Here is a 16,269-nt window from a genome sequence, read left to right as displayed (position 1 = left end):
ATGTTAAATAAGTATTCGGCCCCCTTGAACTTTGCGACCTTTTGCCACATTTCAGGCTTCAAACATAAAGATATAAAACTGTATTTTTTTTGTGAAGAATCAACAACAAGTGGGACACAATCATGAAGTGGAACGACATTTATTGGATATTTCAAACTTTTTTAACAAATCAAAAGCTGAAAAATTGGGCGTGCAAAATTATTCAGCCCCCTTAAGTTAATACTTTGTAGCGCCACCTTTTGCTGCGATTACACCTGTAAGTCGCTTGGGGTATGTCTCTATCAGTTTTGCACATCGAGAGACTGAAATGTTTTCCCATTCCTCCTTGCAAAACAGCTCGAGCTCAGTGAGGTTGGATGGAGAGCATTTGTGAACAGCAGTTTTCAGTTCTTTCCACAGATTCTCGATTGGATTCAGGTCTGGACTTTACTTGGCCATTCTAACACCTGGATATGTTTATTTTTGAACCATTCCATTGTAGATTTTGCTTTATGTTTTGGATCATTGTCTTGTTGGAAGACAAATCTCCGTCCCAGTCTCAGGTCTTTTGCAGACTCCATCAGGTTTTCTTCCAGAATGGTCCTGTATTTGGCTCCATCCATCTTCCCATCAATTTTAACCATCTTCCGTGGGCCCAAACCAGCAGGCCCAAACCATGATGCTGCCACCACCATGTTTGAAAGTGGGGATGGTGTGTTCAGGGTGATGAGCTGTGTTGCTTTTACGCCAAACATAACGTTTTGCATTGTTGCCAAAAAGTTCAAATTTGGTTTCATCTGACCAGAGCACCTTCTTCCACATGTTTGGTGTGTCTGCCAGGTGGCTTGTGGCAAACTTTAAACAACACTTTTTATGGATATCTTTAAGAAATGGCTTTCTTCTTGCCACTCTTCCATAAAGGCCAGATTTGTGCAATATACGACTGATTGTTGTCCTATGGACAGAGTCTCCCACCTCAGCTGTAAATCTCTGCAGTTCATCCAGAGTGATCATGGGCCTCTTGGCTGCATCTCTGATCAGTCTTCTCCTTGTATGAGCTGAAAGTTTAGAGGGACGGCCAGGTCTTGGTAGATTTGCAGTGGTCTGATAGTCCTTCCATTTCAATATTATCGCTTGCACAGTGCTCCTTGGGATGTTTAAAGCTTGGGACATCTTTTTGTATCCATTTAAACTTCTTCACAACAGTATCTCGGACCTGCCTGGTGTGTTCCTTGTTCTTCATGATGCTCTCTGCGCTTTTAACGGACCTCTGAGACTATCACAGTGCAGGTGCATTTATACGGAGACTTGATTACACACAGGTGGATTGTATTTATCATCATTAGTCATTTAGTTCAACATTGGATCATTCAGAGATCCTCACTGAACTTCTGGAGAGAGTTTGCTGCACTGAAAGTAAAGGGGCTGAATAATTTTGCACGCCCAATTTTTCAGTTTTTGATTTGTTAAAAAAGTTTGAAATATCCAATAAATGTCGTTCCACTTCATGATTGTGTCCCACTTGTTGTTGATTCTTCACAAAACAAATACAGTTTTATATCTTTATGTTTGAAGCCTGAAATGTGGCAAAAGGTCGCAAAGTTCAAGGGGGCCGAATACTTTCACAAGGCACTGTATTTAACATATTCTGTGTTGTCAAATTGGTGCCGATAAAGAAAAGGAGATGAAGACAGGAAGCCCCTTTTTAAAACATTTGACATACTCATGCATGGGTGTAGCTGATGGTTCAGCCTGAATGTGGTCACTGGTTAGTTGAGTCAAAAAGATGATGTGGCAAAAGGTCTCAAAGTTCAAGGGGGCCGAATACTTTCGCAAGGCACTGTACATGTGTAGTTGAATGAATCCCTTGTTGCTCTTATCTTGAGATACTCGTTGTTTACTACAGTTTGTTCATACACCGAAACACATACAGAACACATTTACATTTACATTTAAGTCATTTAGCAGACGCTCTTATCCAGAGCGACTTACAAATTGGTGCATACACCTTATGACATCCAGTGGAACAGCCACTTTACAATAGTGCATCTAAATCTTTTTAGCGGGGGGTGAGAAGGATTACTTACCCTATCCTAGGTATTCCTTGAAGAGGTGGGGTTTCAGGTGTCTCCGGAAGGTGGTGATTGACTCCGCTGTCCTGGCGTCGTGAGGGAGTTTGTTCCACCATTGGGGGGCCAGTGCAGCGAACAGTTTTGACTGGGCTGAGCGGGAACTGTACTTCCTCAGTGGTAGGGAGGCGAGCAGGCCAGAGGTGGATGAACGCAGTGCCCTTGTTTGGGTGTAGGGCCTGATCAGAGCCTGGAGGTACTGAGGTGCCGTTCCCCTCACAGCTCCGTAGGCAAGCACCATGGTCTTGTAGCGCGGATGCGAGCTTCAACTGGAAGCCAGTGGAGAGAGCGGAGGAGCGGGGTGACGTGAGAGAACTTGGGAAGGTTGAACACCAGACGGGCTGCGGCATTCTGGATGAGTTGTAGGGGTTTAATGGCACAGGCAGGGAGCCCAGCCAACAGCGAGTTGCAGTAATCAAGACGGGAGATGACAAGTGCCTGGATTAGGACCTGCGCCGCTTCCTGTGTGAGGCAGGGTCGTACTCTGCGGATGTTGTAGAGCATGAACCTACAGGAACGGGACACCGCCTTGATGTTAGTTGAGAACGACAGGGTGTTGTCCAGGATCACGCCAAGGTTCTTAGCGCTCTGGGAGGAGGACACAATGGAGTTGTCAACCGTGATGGCGAGATCATGGAACGGGCAGTCCTTCCCCGGGAGGAAGAGGAGCTCCGTCTTGCTGAGGTTCAGCTTGAGGTGGTGATCCGTCATCCACACTGATATGTCTGCCAGACATGCAGAGATGCGATTCGCCACCTGGTCATCAGAAGGGGGAAAGGAGAAGATTAATTGTGTGTCGTCTGCATAGCAATGATAGGAGAGACCATGTGAGGTTATGACAGAGCCAAGTGACTTGGTGTATAGCGAGAATAAGAGAGGGCCTAGAACAGAGCCCTGGGGGACACCAGTGGTGAGAGCGCGTGGTGAGGAGACAGATTCTCGCCACGCCACCTGGTAGGAGCGACCTGTCAGGTAGGACGCAATCCAAGCGTGGGCCGCGCCGGAGATGCCCAACTCGGAGAGGGTGGAGAGGAGGATCTGATGGTTCACAGTATCGAAGGCAGCCGATAGGTCTAGAAGGATGAGAGCAGAGGAGAGAGAGTTAGCTTTAGCAGTGCGGAGCGCCTCCGTGATGCAGAGAAGAGCAGTCTCAGTTGAATGACTAGTCTTGAAACCTGACTGATTTGGATCAAGAAGGTCATTCTGAGAGAGATAGCGGTAGAGCTGGCCAAGGACGGCACGCTCAAGAGTTTTGGAGAGAAAAGAGAGAAGGGATACTGGTCTGTAGTTGTTGACATCGGAGGGATCGAGTGTAGGTTTTTTCAGAAGGGGTGCAACTCTCGCTCTCTTGAAGACGGAAGGGACGTAGCCAGCGGTCAGGGATGAGTTGATGAGCGAGGTGAGGTAAGGGAGAAGGTCTCCGGAAATGGTCTGGAGAAGAGAGGAGGGGATAGGGTCAAGCGGGCAGGTTGTTGGTCGGCCGGCCGTCACAAGACGCGAGATTTCATCTGGAGAGAGAGGGAGAAAGAGGTCAGAGCATAGGGTAGGGCAGTGTGAGCAGAACCAGCGGTGTCGTTTGACTTAGCAAACGAGGATCGGATGTCGTCGACCTTCTTTTCAAAATGGTTGACGAAGTCATCTGCAGAGAGGGAGGGGGGGGGAGGATTCAGGAGGGAGGAGAAGGTGGCAAAGAGCTTCCTAGGGTTAGAGGCAGATTCTTGTGGTTGCACAGAGTTGTTATATGGTTGACGAAGTCATCTGCAGAGAGGGAGGAGGGGGGATTCAGGAGGGAGGAGAAGGTGGCAAAGAGCTTCCTAGGGTTAGAGGCAGATGCTTGTGGTTATACAGAGTTGTTATATGAATTTCAAGATCCACTTCCATGCTCTGACATTGTTTGCTGAAAAAAATCAGATTGCAGTCTGTCTGAGAAATAATTCAATGGTTGCCATAGATGTGCAATTATATTACAGCTAAAAAATCTCTTCCTGCTACCTTTACAGTCCCATCAGGCATGAGGCTGGACAATAGAGCATTAGGGTTGGATGGATGAAAAAGGTATGGTAGGGGAGGATGACAGGGAGAGATTAGATGAGAGGAAGTGGATATCGATAAAGTGGCCATCTCTAAGTAGAATGAGTCCAGAGAGAGGTCAAACAAGCCATTTTCCATGCTAATCTGAAATGTGAATTGGCTGTAAACTCAATCAATCAATCTAATGTATTTATAAAGCCCTTTTTACATCAGCCGATGTCACAAAGTGGTATACTGTATAACATTCCATGATATGTTGTCAGTGTTATCAGATGTACAGACAATAACACTAGGGAGGACACTGAGAACCATGTTGACATCACTGTGTTTGCAAATGGCAGAAAATAAACAGAGGCTACCTCATCCATCTGTCATTATTCATATTTTAGAGTATGCAGAAGGGTTTTGTGTTTCAGTCATTCAAATCTTTGCAAAGATTGAGTTGCATAGTATTGGCAGGAAGTGTTAAGATGGCTCGTGTCATGTCTTTGGCTATGCTATAAAATCCTTTCTCTGTAATTAATATTTCCTGATTGAGCTAATCATGTCAAATGTAATTAACTAGAGAGTCGGGGCACCACAAAATAATATTTATAGAGCTGTTATCTTCCGAATAAACTCTTAAAGACCTAGTAATATATAGCAGTCAATATTAATCGTCACCTTAATTCAGTCACATCTGAAAGTTGTAAATTCTCTCCACGAACCCTGGCTAACAAGATTAATCAGCAATACAAAATTGGGTTTAATTATTTATTTACTAAATAGCTAACTAATCACACAGAATTACATATACAAAGAATGAATCATACCTTGATTACAAATTACATCATAAAGGAAAACGTCCCTAGCGGACGGAACAGATATGACAGCTGGTTACACAAAAGAAAAGGGGCTGGGTTTGAGTGAAAGAGCGGAAAGACTGAGGGACAAAGGGAGAAGCTGTGCCATTGTAAATACAGTATCTTATGCATTCTAAATTACCGCCCATTTGGAAAAGGAAAATGCAATAAATATTTACTCTGAGCTGCGCCTCGATAGGTTGGTGGTAGATGGAAGGCCGTGTTAACAAACCGAGTCCTTTGTCCTTTGAAGAATGTCTCTGGTGGTCAATTGGATACGTTGTAGTAACATCATTGTGTGGTAGACAGAATACTCTGTCTGTTCTTTCCTAGCCTGCGTTTGCAGCTGCTGTGGTTAACTCAATGGCTAGGAGGAATCACTTCTGTAGTGAATAAGAGTTCAAAGTTCATACCATTCACAACCAAAGCTCACGCTGAGGTTGGCTTAGTTCTGTAGTTGACATGTTAGTCCTTTTAACGCAGAGGCTGCAGACCTCACGTACTTGGAACAGGAGGTTACATTTTCGTCAAAACGTTATATAGTGGAGCGAGAAGGGCGTGTCTGAAAAATGTTATAACCCATGTCTCTTCACTGATTGAGCAGAGCCCTAACCTTATGAAAACCCAAATCTCTCATTTGGAAGCTAAAATTACATTTCATATCCTCACCAATAATTTTATATTCAAACATTTAAATTGAACAACAATTCCATGTGATTCCAATAACTACAATGTGCAGACATTCCACTGTAGAGTTTATGTCATACTGTCATTGATGAGAATGTCTCAGAGAACAACCGAACTGACATCATATTCATTAAGTTCCACCGCATATGTTCAATTGGTCTGATTACCAGAATATAGTTCATTTCCATAACACCTTCTGATGTTCCCAGAATCTCTATGTTAACCAAGGGGTTTTCAAATGTCACATCAGTAGGGTAGAGAGAGGAAAAAGGGGAGAAGAGGTATTTATGACTGTCATAAACCAACCCCCAGGCCAACGTCATGACCCTCACTTATATCAAAATTGATTCATTCTCAAAGAAAATGGACCTTTTTTATTTTTAACTGCCCTGTATACCCAAAGGTGCTGATACAATCCATACTGTTTATTTTTCAACCCCTGGTAGTAAGGGATTTGGCAAATATTGCAGACCATACATATTGAGTGACGCTTGCAAACCACCCTGGTATGTGTTCTACTAAAGCTGACATAGGGGGTGCATCTGAGCTTATTGCTACTTTAAATCTGTCTTTGAGCGGCTGGTAATTACAATTGGGAGGATATATATTATAAAGTTAAGAGGCTCTAGAATGTTATGCATTTGATTTAGTCTGCCTTGCGTCATTGAAATAAGATGCTCCTGTCAATAGGAGGCCTGTTGGCGTGAGAGAAAAGAAGAGGAAGAGAAACCTTGTATGCACTTGTATGCATGTGCACAGGCTACATCTGTTTATGGGGGAGTGAAAACATGACATGTTGAAGTATCAACCTCAATGTGCATTTTACAATGCATTAGTCACCCTGGAGCAAACCAAGATAATGAGGTACGCCTCGCCTTGCACTGTCCCTGTAGTATAAGCCGTGGGAGGAGGTTGGCTTGCCAAAGGATCACACAACAAAGTTTCCTTGTTGTCATAATGATGCATTGTGTGGGAATGGATTTGCCTATGTTCCTTATATGGCTTGTGGGACTGGGATGTGTTGGTGATACCAACCCTATATCCTCTGGTATAATAAATGGACCTTGCCATAGCATTACTGTAATAAACAGTTAGTAGCAGCATCACAGTGAGGGGCAAGGTCATCAACAGGATGACCACCGTCAAGTCGTGATTTCATGTGTGTTTTACATCAGATATCGTTCAACAACTTGATGCTGATCTGACTCAGTGGAGACGATGTTCATTAATAGGTGATGCCAGTGGTTTCAGTGAGTAAATGACGGGGGAGAGAAGGAAATGTCTATTCACTTTAATGAGCCTGTCTGCATCATAACACGAAGAGCTGTTTAGCAGTCATGAAACCCAACTGTGAGAAGCTAACTTGGAACATTAGAGACTGAAACTGTAAAGTGTGTTTTATGATTATGACACTAGTTACCATGCATTTCTGTTAAAGTTGGAACCCACATTGTAGGATGATTTGTTCAGTTCTTATGCTAATGATTATGTTTTCCTGTTCCTGGTCCCGCCTTGGCTGTGGCCTAGAAGTGTCATTTTTGGTCTGCTGAAACTCGAGGGTGGGATCTCTGGACTCAGTGGTTGAGGTTTGCTCTTCCATCCAGACTCTAACTCAATCACAGTCATTCATGTCATGATATGCAATATCTGTGATGATAAATATGTATCCCGTTAGCATTTCAAATGCACACATCCACTTTGCAAAAACTCCACAAACACATCCGTGTTCAGTATCTTTCTGGAAACGGCAGACCACAACTACAGATGTTAGTAGCTTATGTTATGACAAGGAATATTAGACACCAGTCATTTACTGTAAAATACAGGTTCAGATCCTCCTCATACATGTACTGGGATGAGGAGAATCTGAACCTGTATTTTATAGTAAATTACTGTGTAACTTGTTTATTTGCATGTCACAAATTCTGCTTGGTAACTGCTACGCCATTTTTGCTGTCAATCTTCACTATCATTTAACAGGATTAATTATATACACGCATCAATCAATATCGCAGTTCTTATCTTGTCATTGAGGTTTCGACCATGAGTAAAATAGCAAATCAAAATCAAATTCTATTTGTCACATGCGCCGAATACCACAGGTATATTAGACCTTACAGTGAAATGCTTACTTACAAGCCCTTAACCAACATTGCAGTTTTAAGAAAAATGGCTACAAAAAAAATGAAATAAAATTTACAACTAATTAAAGAGCAGCAGTAAAATAACAATGGAGAGGAAATATACATGGTAGAGATCAACCGATTATGATTTTTCAACACCGATACTGATATTGATTATTGGACGGCCAAAAAAAGCTGATACCGATTAATTGGACGATTTTTTGAATATATATTTGTAATAATGACAATTACAACAATACTGAATGAACACTTTTATTTTAACTTGATATAATACATAAATAAAATAAATGTAGTCTCAACTAAATAATGAAACATGTTCAATTTGGTTTAAATAATGCAAAAAAAGTAAAAGTTCAATATGTGCCAAGGAAAAAAAGCTCACTTTTAAGTTCCTTGCTCAGAACATGAGAACATATGAAAGCTGGTGGTTTCTATTAACATGAGTCTTCAATATTCCCAGTTTTAGGTTGGCTTTATTATAGGAATTTATATAGGAATTATTATGCGTCGACTATTTCTCTCTATACCATGTGTATTTCATAAACCTTTGACTATTGGATGTTGTTATAGGCACTTTAATTTTGCCAGCCTAATCTCGGGAGTTGATAGGCTTGATAAGTCATAAACAGAGCTGTGCTTCAAGCATTGCTAAGAGCTGCTGGCAAGCACAGTAAAGTGTTGTTTCAATGAATGCTTACGAGCCTGCTGCTGCCTACCACCGCTCAGTCAGTCTGCTCTATCAAATATCAAATCATAGACTTAATTATAATATAATAAACACACAGAAATACGAGCCGTAGGTCATTAATATGGTCAAATCCAGAAACGATAATTTCGAAAACAAAATGTTTATTCTTTCAGTGAAATACAGAACCGTCCCGTATTTTAACGAATGGGTGGCAACCTTAAGTCTAAAATATTATAATATATGTCATAATATATATAATATATGCCATTTAGCAGACGCTTTTATCCAAAGCGACTTACAGTCATGTGTGCATACATTCTACGTATGGGTGGTCCCGGGAATCGAACCCACTACCCTGGCGTTACAAGCGCCATGCTCTACCAACTGTGCTACATTGCACAACATTGTAATTATAATATACACTACTCAAAAAAATAAAGGGAACACTTAACCAACACAATGTAACTCCAAGTCAAAAGGAATCGTAGGTGGTTTGTTTCGGCTAGTTTTATCTTGTTCATGATAACATGTCTTGTTTTCAGGTGTTTTGACTGATGTCATGTCTATGCTAATATAGCTAAAATTCGCTATCTCAGGGTTCTTCAACCTTTTCCTGCCCAGGGACTCCCTCCCTTGCAAACCGGCAACCTATAGACCCCCATCATGTCTTGTCATCAGGTGATTGATAATTTCAAGGAGTAATCGACATTTTAAAATCAATTGATTTGGTAGATAGTTTTTCATTATTTTGAACTCACCACATTATTATTGGAAGAGGACGTGTAACTCTAACATAGCCTATTAGCTAGACTGTTAACCCCAAAAACATTTTCACTTAGAGCAGCTGTTTAGCTGGTTAATCATAATCAGCCATGTGTTGGCAAAAATGTATGTTCAAGTCAAGAAAGCTTACCAGCAGCTAGCCTCTTAGCTACGGGGGACATGTATAACGTTACACAAATATCTGTAGAGATCTCTCGGAGCAAAGAGGCTAACCAACAATCAGCGGCACTTGCCGCACTCAGGGGCGTCAAGCACCAATTATTTTAGAGGTGGCACGAAGTACGTGAGGGTGGAGGGAGGGTGTTTTGGAGATTTTTACATTTTTAAACACCTGAAACAGCATTTTCCTGCAATCTAGAGCCACAATCATTATGCCTAATTCTATGTAAAAAATATATATTTATATTTTTCTGCATAGGTTATCTAAGCATACCTCTTTTCCTGTTCAATTGTGATTTTAATGAGGGTGTCATTCGGATTGTTATAAATCACACAGTATTAATCTGCAGGTAAAGTTAACCAACCAGCTAGCTTTAAATAGCAATGCAAATGAATTTCTGACAAAATAAGATACGATTTATAACATTAGCTGGCGTTAGACACCAAGCAACTAACATTAGCTAGCTTGCTAACATTAGGCTTTAACTAGCAATGCAAATAACATTGTAACAAAATTAGGTTTCAAATAATATATGTACACAAAGCTAATGTTAGCTGTATACTTGGATGAATTCTTCCCCAGCAGACTGGAACTCCTTTGATTAAGTAAAATGACCTCTGTCTGTTCAGCTTTTATCGTGTTTTCCTTGCTTGTTATTGTTCATCTACAATTTAGTTTTTCAGTCTTGTATGGAGTGTGTCAGTAATTACTATATTTGTGACTTTCTGTGCTGTTGTACTTGTTTGGAAAACTGACTTATTTGTCATGGGGCAATCCTTTTTATGTAATTATGTTGCCATTACAAAACCTCAACTCACAGAAAGTAAAATCACACCCATCTGTTTCTGTGGGGGGTCCAGGGAGATTATGTATGCTTTGGCTATCCAGAGTATTTCATTAATTGTTGGAAACATCCTTTGTCATGGTATAGAAACAGACATGCACAATAGACACAAGGTTGTAATGTGTATATTTAAATCCTTAGGACATATACTAGGACCTCATTGTGATTTTTAGTAATGTTGCTTGCTTTCAGATATGTATGTTGTAGTCTCAGCAGTAAACTGGTCAGATTAAGATATGGACTTAATCCACACTGCTTCAATTAGAACATGTATACTTCAGCCCAAAAAATGATTAGTAGATGTATTAGTTTATATATTTTTGTTCTGCGATTAGTCAGTGTACAAAGATTCATTCAGAAACATTCAGCCAGGGTCAATCCACTTAAAACCATTTTAAGAATATAAAGTAAGTTTTATGTTTTCATACACTGAAGAATGTAAACAGCTGTCTTATGTTGTGTAGCTAAATATAGTGAAATCGGAAAGTATTCAGACCCCTTTACTTTTTCCACATTTTGTTACGTTACAGCATTATTCTAAAATGGATTAAATACATTCAAATCTTCAGCAATCTACACACAATCCCCCATAATAAGAAAGCAAAAATATGTTTTCAAAAATGTTTGCACATTTTTCAAAATAAAAACTGAAATACCTTATTTACATAAGTATTCAGACCCTTTGCTATGAGACTCAAAATTGAGCTCAGGTGCATCCTGTTTCCGTTGATCATCCTTGAGATGTTTTTACAACTTGATTGGCGTCTACCTCTGGTAAATTCAATTGATTGGACATGAGTTGGAAAGGCACACACCTGTCTATATAAAGTCCCACAGTTGACAGTGCATGTCAGAACAAAAACCAAGTCATGAGGTCGAAGGAATTGTCCGTAGAGCTGTTAGACAGGATTCTGCCGAGGCACAGATCTGGGGAAGGGTACTAAAAAAATGTCTGCAACATTGAAGGTCCCCAAGAACATTGGGGCCTCCATCATTCTTAAATATAAGTTTGAAACCACCAAGACTTCCTAGAGCTTGGGAGATGACCAAGAACCTGATGGTCAGTCTGACAGAGCTCTAGAGTTCTTCTGTGGAGACAGGATAACCTTCCAGAAGGACAACCATCTCTGCAGCACTCCATCAATCAGTCCTTTATGGTAGAGTGGCCAGACGGAAGCCACTCCTCAGTAAAAGGCACATGAAAGCCCACTTGGAGTTTGCCGACATGCACCTAAAGACTCTCAGACCATGAGAAACAAGATTCTCTGGTCTGATGAAACCAAGCGTCACATCTGGAGGAAACCTGGCACTATCCCTACGGTGAAGCATGGTGGTGGCATGCTGTGGGGGTGGTTTTCAGTGGCAGGGACTGGGACACTAGTCAGGATCAAGGCAAAGATGAATGGAGAAAAGTACAGAGATCCTTGTACAAATGATTAGCTGTTCAGCAGTCTTATAGCTTGGGGGTAGAAACTGTTACGAAGCCTTTTGGACCTAGACTTGGCGCTCCGGTACCACTTGCTGTGCAGTAGCAGAAAGAACCGTCTATGACTAGGGTGGCTGGAGTCTTTGTCAATTTTTAAGGCCTTCCTCTGACACCACCTAGTATAGAGGTCCTGGATGGCAGGAAGCTTGGCCCCAATGATGTACTGGGCTGTATGCACTACCCTCTTTAGCGCCTTGCGGTCAGATGCCGAGAGCAGTTGCCAAACCAGTGGCCAAACCAGTTGCTCTCGATGGTGCAACTGTAGAACGTTTTGAGGATCTGAGGACCCATGCCAAATCTTTTCGGTCTCCTGAGGGGGAATAGGCGTTGTCATGCCCTCTTCATGACTGTCTTGGTGTGTTTGGACCATGATAATTTGTTGGTGATGTGGACATCAAGGAACTTGAAGCTCTCAACCTGCTCCACTACAGCCCCGTCGATGAGAATGGGGGCATGCTCGGCCCTCCGTTTACTGTAGTCCGCGATGATCTCCTTTGTCTTGATCACTTTGAGGGAGAGGTTGTTGTCCTGGTACCACACTGCCAGGTCTCTGACCTCACTATAAGCTGTCTCATCATTGTCGGTGATCAGGCCTACCACTGTTGTGTTGTCGGCAAACTTAGTGATGGTGTTGGAGTCGTGCTTTGCCATGCAGTCATGGGTTCCACCGGGAGTACAGGAGGGGACTAAGCACGCACCCCTGAGGTGCCCCCGTGTTGAGGATCAGCGTGGCAGATGAGTTGTTGTCTACCCTCACTATCTGGAGGTGGCCCGTCAGGATGTCCAGGATCCAGTTGCAGAGGGTCCCAGGATCCTTAGCTTAGTGATAAGCTTTGTGGGTAATATGGTGTTGAATGATGAGCTGTAGTCAATGAACACCATTCTGAACACCAGTGGTTAAGAACACGGAAGCCCTTTAATGTGGAGGCATTTCAAATAAGTTCGTGAAGATGGAGGGTATCAGTTAATGTGCAATTACTGCTCAATTTTTGGGGGAAAAAATGATACAAATTTGCAGTTTCATTTGAACAACTGTACAAAGGGCCCAGGAAGCTTTAAAGAGAAGTCACTACAACCCTCTACTTAACCTTCAACTCTCAGCACAGCATCAACTTCTGAGTCAGCAGCAACTACCCATGGTTTGGATAGGGCTCCCGAGTGGCGCAGCGGTCTTAGGCACTGTATCTCAGTGCTTGAGACGTCACTACAGACACCGTTGTTCCAATCCAGGCTGGATCACAACCGGGTGTGATTTGGAGTTCCATGGGTTGGAGCACAATTGCTGCAGTGTTGTCCGTGTTTGGCCGATGTAGGCCGACATTGTAAATAAGAATTTGCTCTTAACTGACTTGCCTAGTTAAATAAAGGTTAAATATAAAAATGTAAAAAGAAGCAGAAAGCAGATGAATGCCTGGCTTGAGCCGTCTATGCCACATGCTCCCTTCTCATGCTTACAATCAATGTTCACTGGAAAAGATTCTTGAACATTCAACCAACTTGTTGCAGTCAGAACATGTCAGTGCAAGAAAAGGTCACTTTTGACAAGGCAGAATGTGTTGCTGTGATAGATGCTCCAATGTATGTGGGGAAGGTATTATCGATGACATTTTTTGCACTCCCCCGCCAGTGTTTTACAAAAGCATTGGCACAAAAATCAACAGACACATAAGCAAATTCATTGCAGATGAGCTGATAAGTATGTTTTGCCGTAGTTACAGACAATGTGGTAAATATGAAAGCAGCTTGGAGACAAGTCGAAGAAGCCTTCCCTCACATCACTCCAATTTGCTGTGCAGCACATGGTCTCAATCTTCTCCTGGGAGACATCATGGGCCTGGAAACCATGCAGACCCTGTACAATAAAGCCTACAAGTTAGTGAAATGTGTCAAAGGGAAATGAATGGCCTCAGCAATGTTTAGAAAAAAACAGTGTGAAAACCAGATGGGGCTCCTCTGTAATAATGTGCACAAGCCTTCTAGTAGGGAAAGTGGCCCTGCAAGATATGGCCATCTCAGAGTCCATAGAAATTAATTCTACCATCAAGAAGACATTCCTTGAATATGTGTTTTGGGAGCACATTGACAACAACCTGACCTTACTCACCCCAATTGCGTCTGCCATTAACCAGGTGGAGGGAGATGGGGCAGTCTTATCAGATGTTTAATGGCTCTTCACAGATCTGCGTGAGCAGATTGGTGCTGCACTGACAATGTCTTTGCTGGATGAAGCAGAAGAAGAGGCAGTTTTGGAAATGATTGACAAAAGGCAAGACTTCTGCACCAAGCTCATCCAAGCAGCTGCTTTTTTGCTGAATACAAAATGTGCCAGAAAGCCTCCAATCCTATCTGCGGAGCAGATAATGTCAGCATACGACATGACTTCAGCCATGGCACACCACCTTCAGCTGGATGAGAGAAAGGTTCTGGGGAGTTTGGCCATATTCAGGACGTAGGATGGCTTGTGGAAAGATGATGGGTTTTGGAATTCCACTGAACACATCTCTGCGTCAACCTGGTGGAATGTACTCTGCAGCTTTGAAGCCTTGTCCTCCATTGCCTCAATTATACTGCAGATGTAGTATAAACCAGATGTAGTATCTGCTGCATCAGAGCGCAATTGGTCACTCTTTTGGATTGCACACACCAAGGGAATTTTAGTTTTTATAATGAATTGAGGATGTGCTGGTTTTATTGTCACTGTATTTGTGTATTTATTGGTGTTCTGTGTATTGTACACATCTTTTCTTGGTGTCCAATAGGCTGACCGACGAAAGGGTCCAGCAAATGGTGGCATTTCGTTCCAATCTGAAACTGTTTGAGCCAATAACAGATGTCACAACACAAGATGAATGTGACTCAAAAGAATATACACTTGAAAGTGACTCAGAAGAATATACGTACACTTGAAAGGGACAAAAGATACACTTGAAAGTGACTCAGAAGAATATACGTACACTTGAAAGGGACAAAAGATACACTTGAAAGTGACTCGGAAGAATATACGTACACTTGAAAGGGACAAAAGATACACTTGAAAGTGACTCGGAAGGAAATAAGGATGACGGAGGCCAATCCCCCGAGTATTATTATTATTATTATTATTATTATTATTATTACTAATGTCTGGAAAGGAGAATGCAATCAAAAAGTAAAGCCCTGAATATATTTGATTTAATATAAGATTATTTTCAACAAGAAAAGCCACATTTCCATATATCAGAAATACCTGTACACTGTATTTCTAAAAGCTATTTTTATTTGACTATGTTAATATATCTTTGTTGCAAATGTTTTGTGGCTGTACTGGTGGCAGTAGTTAAAATTCATGATGTTCTATATGATCTACCTATTCATGGACAAGATGGACACAGATGTAAATAATGTGACCAAAATATGAATAAATGTATTTTTTTTAAGGATTAAAATATAAATTACAAAAGATTGCCATCAAGTCCATGTGAATTATCAAAGTTACTGAATATTCCGGTAGCTTTGGTAAACAACCGGTAGCTTTGCAACCCCAGTCCCACCCTTGTTCCTAGAGGCCCCATTCACCCATCGTGGCTCTGTATGAGTGGGCTTCTCCAACTGGGATCACTGGTTCACCTCTGCTCTGACTCAGTGGCCGGTCACTAAACAATCTGGTTTTGTGTCTCCACCTGTGGGTAGAGGAACCCTGTGTTGGGAGAGAGGGAGTATGTGGGCACTCAGAGCCATGCTCTCTCCATCATACATGGCTAGAGCCATAGAGTAACATCACAGTCAAGGCTTTGTTTTGGGCACTCAGATTCCAAAATGCTACAATGTGTAGCAATACTTAGCTCTTTATACCACAGTGGAATGAAACACTGCCAATTCCAAATATGTATAGAATTGGATATGTTTTATCTATGCCATGCCAATCACAGTATTGTAAAGGTGTTAGTCTTGGCTATTGTGTATATTTTTTTGTGAGTATTTATTGTCTCTATTTTTGAGAGTTAACATAACGGATTGTATATTCCTCACACTTTTCCTCTGAATTTCTGTCCGTGGGTGGGATTAGATTGGTATGCTTAACAATTAATAGCTCTTGAAATTGACATGTATTGCTTTGCCATGCTGTGGGGGCTAGATTAAAGTGGTTTGTCACAGTTCAGACAAAGAAACAGAATAACACACACACAGAAACACACACAGAAACATACACACACACGTGTGAACACTACACCACTTCTCTCTTTCTCTCGCTTTACCACCCTCCCTTCTCTCTTACCCACAAAGTCTAGAATAGTACAATCTCTCTCTTTCTACGGTACAGTTCACTCAAGTAGACAGACTCCCACTCCTTCTGTACACAGGAAGTAGCTTCATTAGTTTGTTAATCCCTTAGACTTTTCCTCTGTCAGGCCCAAACAATGAACAGGAGAAAAATCCCTATGACTAACAAGTAAACAGAGTGGAGTCCAGGTCATGACTTTATTAATTTAATGCCCTGGTCTTTTTAAAGCTACTTT

General features: G+C 41.7%; 1 protein-coding gene across 3 annotated transcripts in view; it reads left to right on the top strand.

Moving 5' to 3' along the window:
- The window catches only part of LOC118369740 (receptor-type tyrosine-protein phosphatase epsilon-like), a 50,221-nt gene that overhangs the window by 9,286 nt on the left and 24,666 nt on the right, over positions 1-16,269 (top strand). The window lies entirely within an intron of this gene.

The sequence above is a fragment of the Oncorhynchus keta genome, chromosome 36 (genome assembly GCF_023373465.1).
Source record: "Oncorhynchus keta strain PuntledgeMale-10-30-2019 chromosome 36, Oket_V2, whole genome shotgun sequence".
Classification (NCBI taxonomy): domain Eukaryota; kingdom Metazoa; phylum Chordata; class Actinopteri; order Salmoniformes; family Salmonidae; genus Oncorhynchus; species Oncorhynchus keta.
The sequence above is the reverse complement of the archived record's forward strand: the minus strand, read 5'-3'. Positions and strand labels throughout refer to the sequence as shown.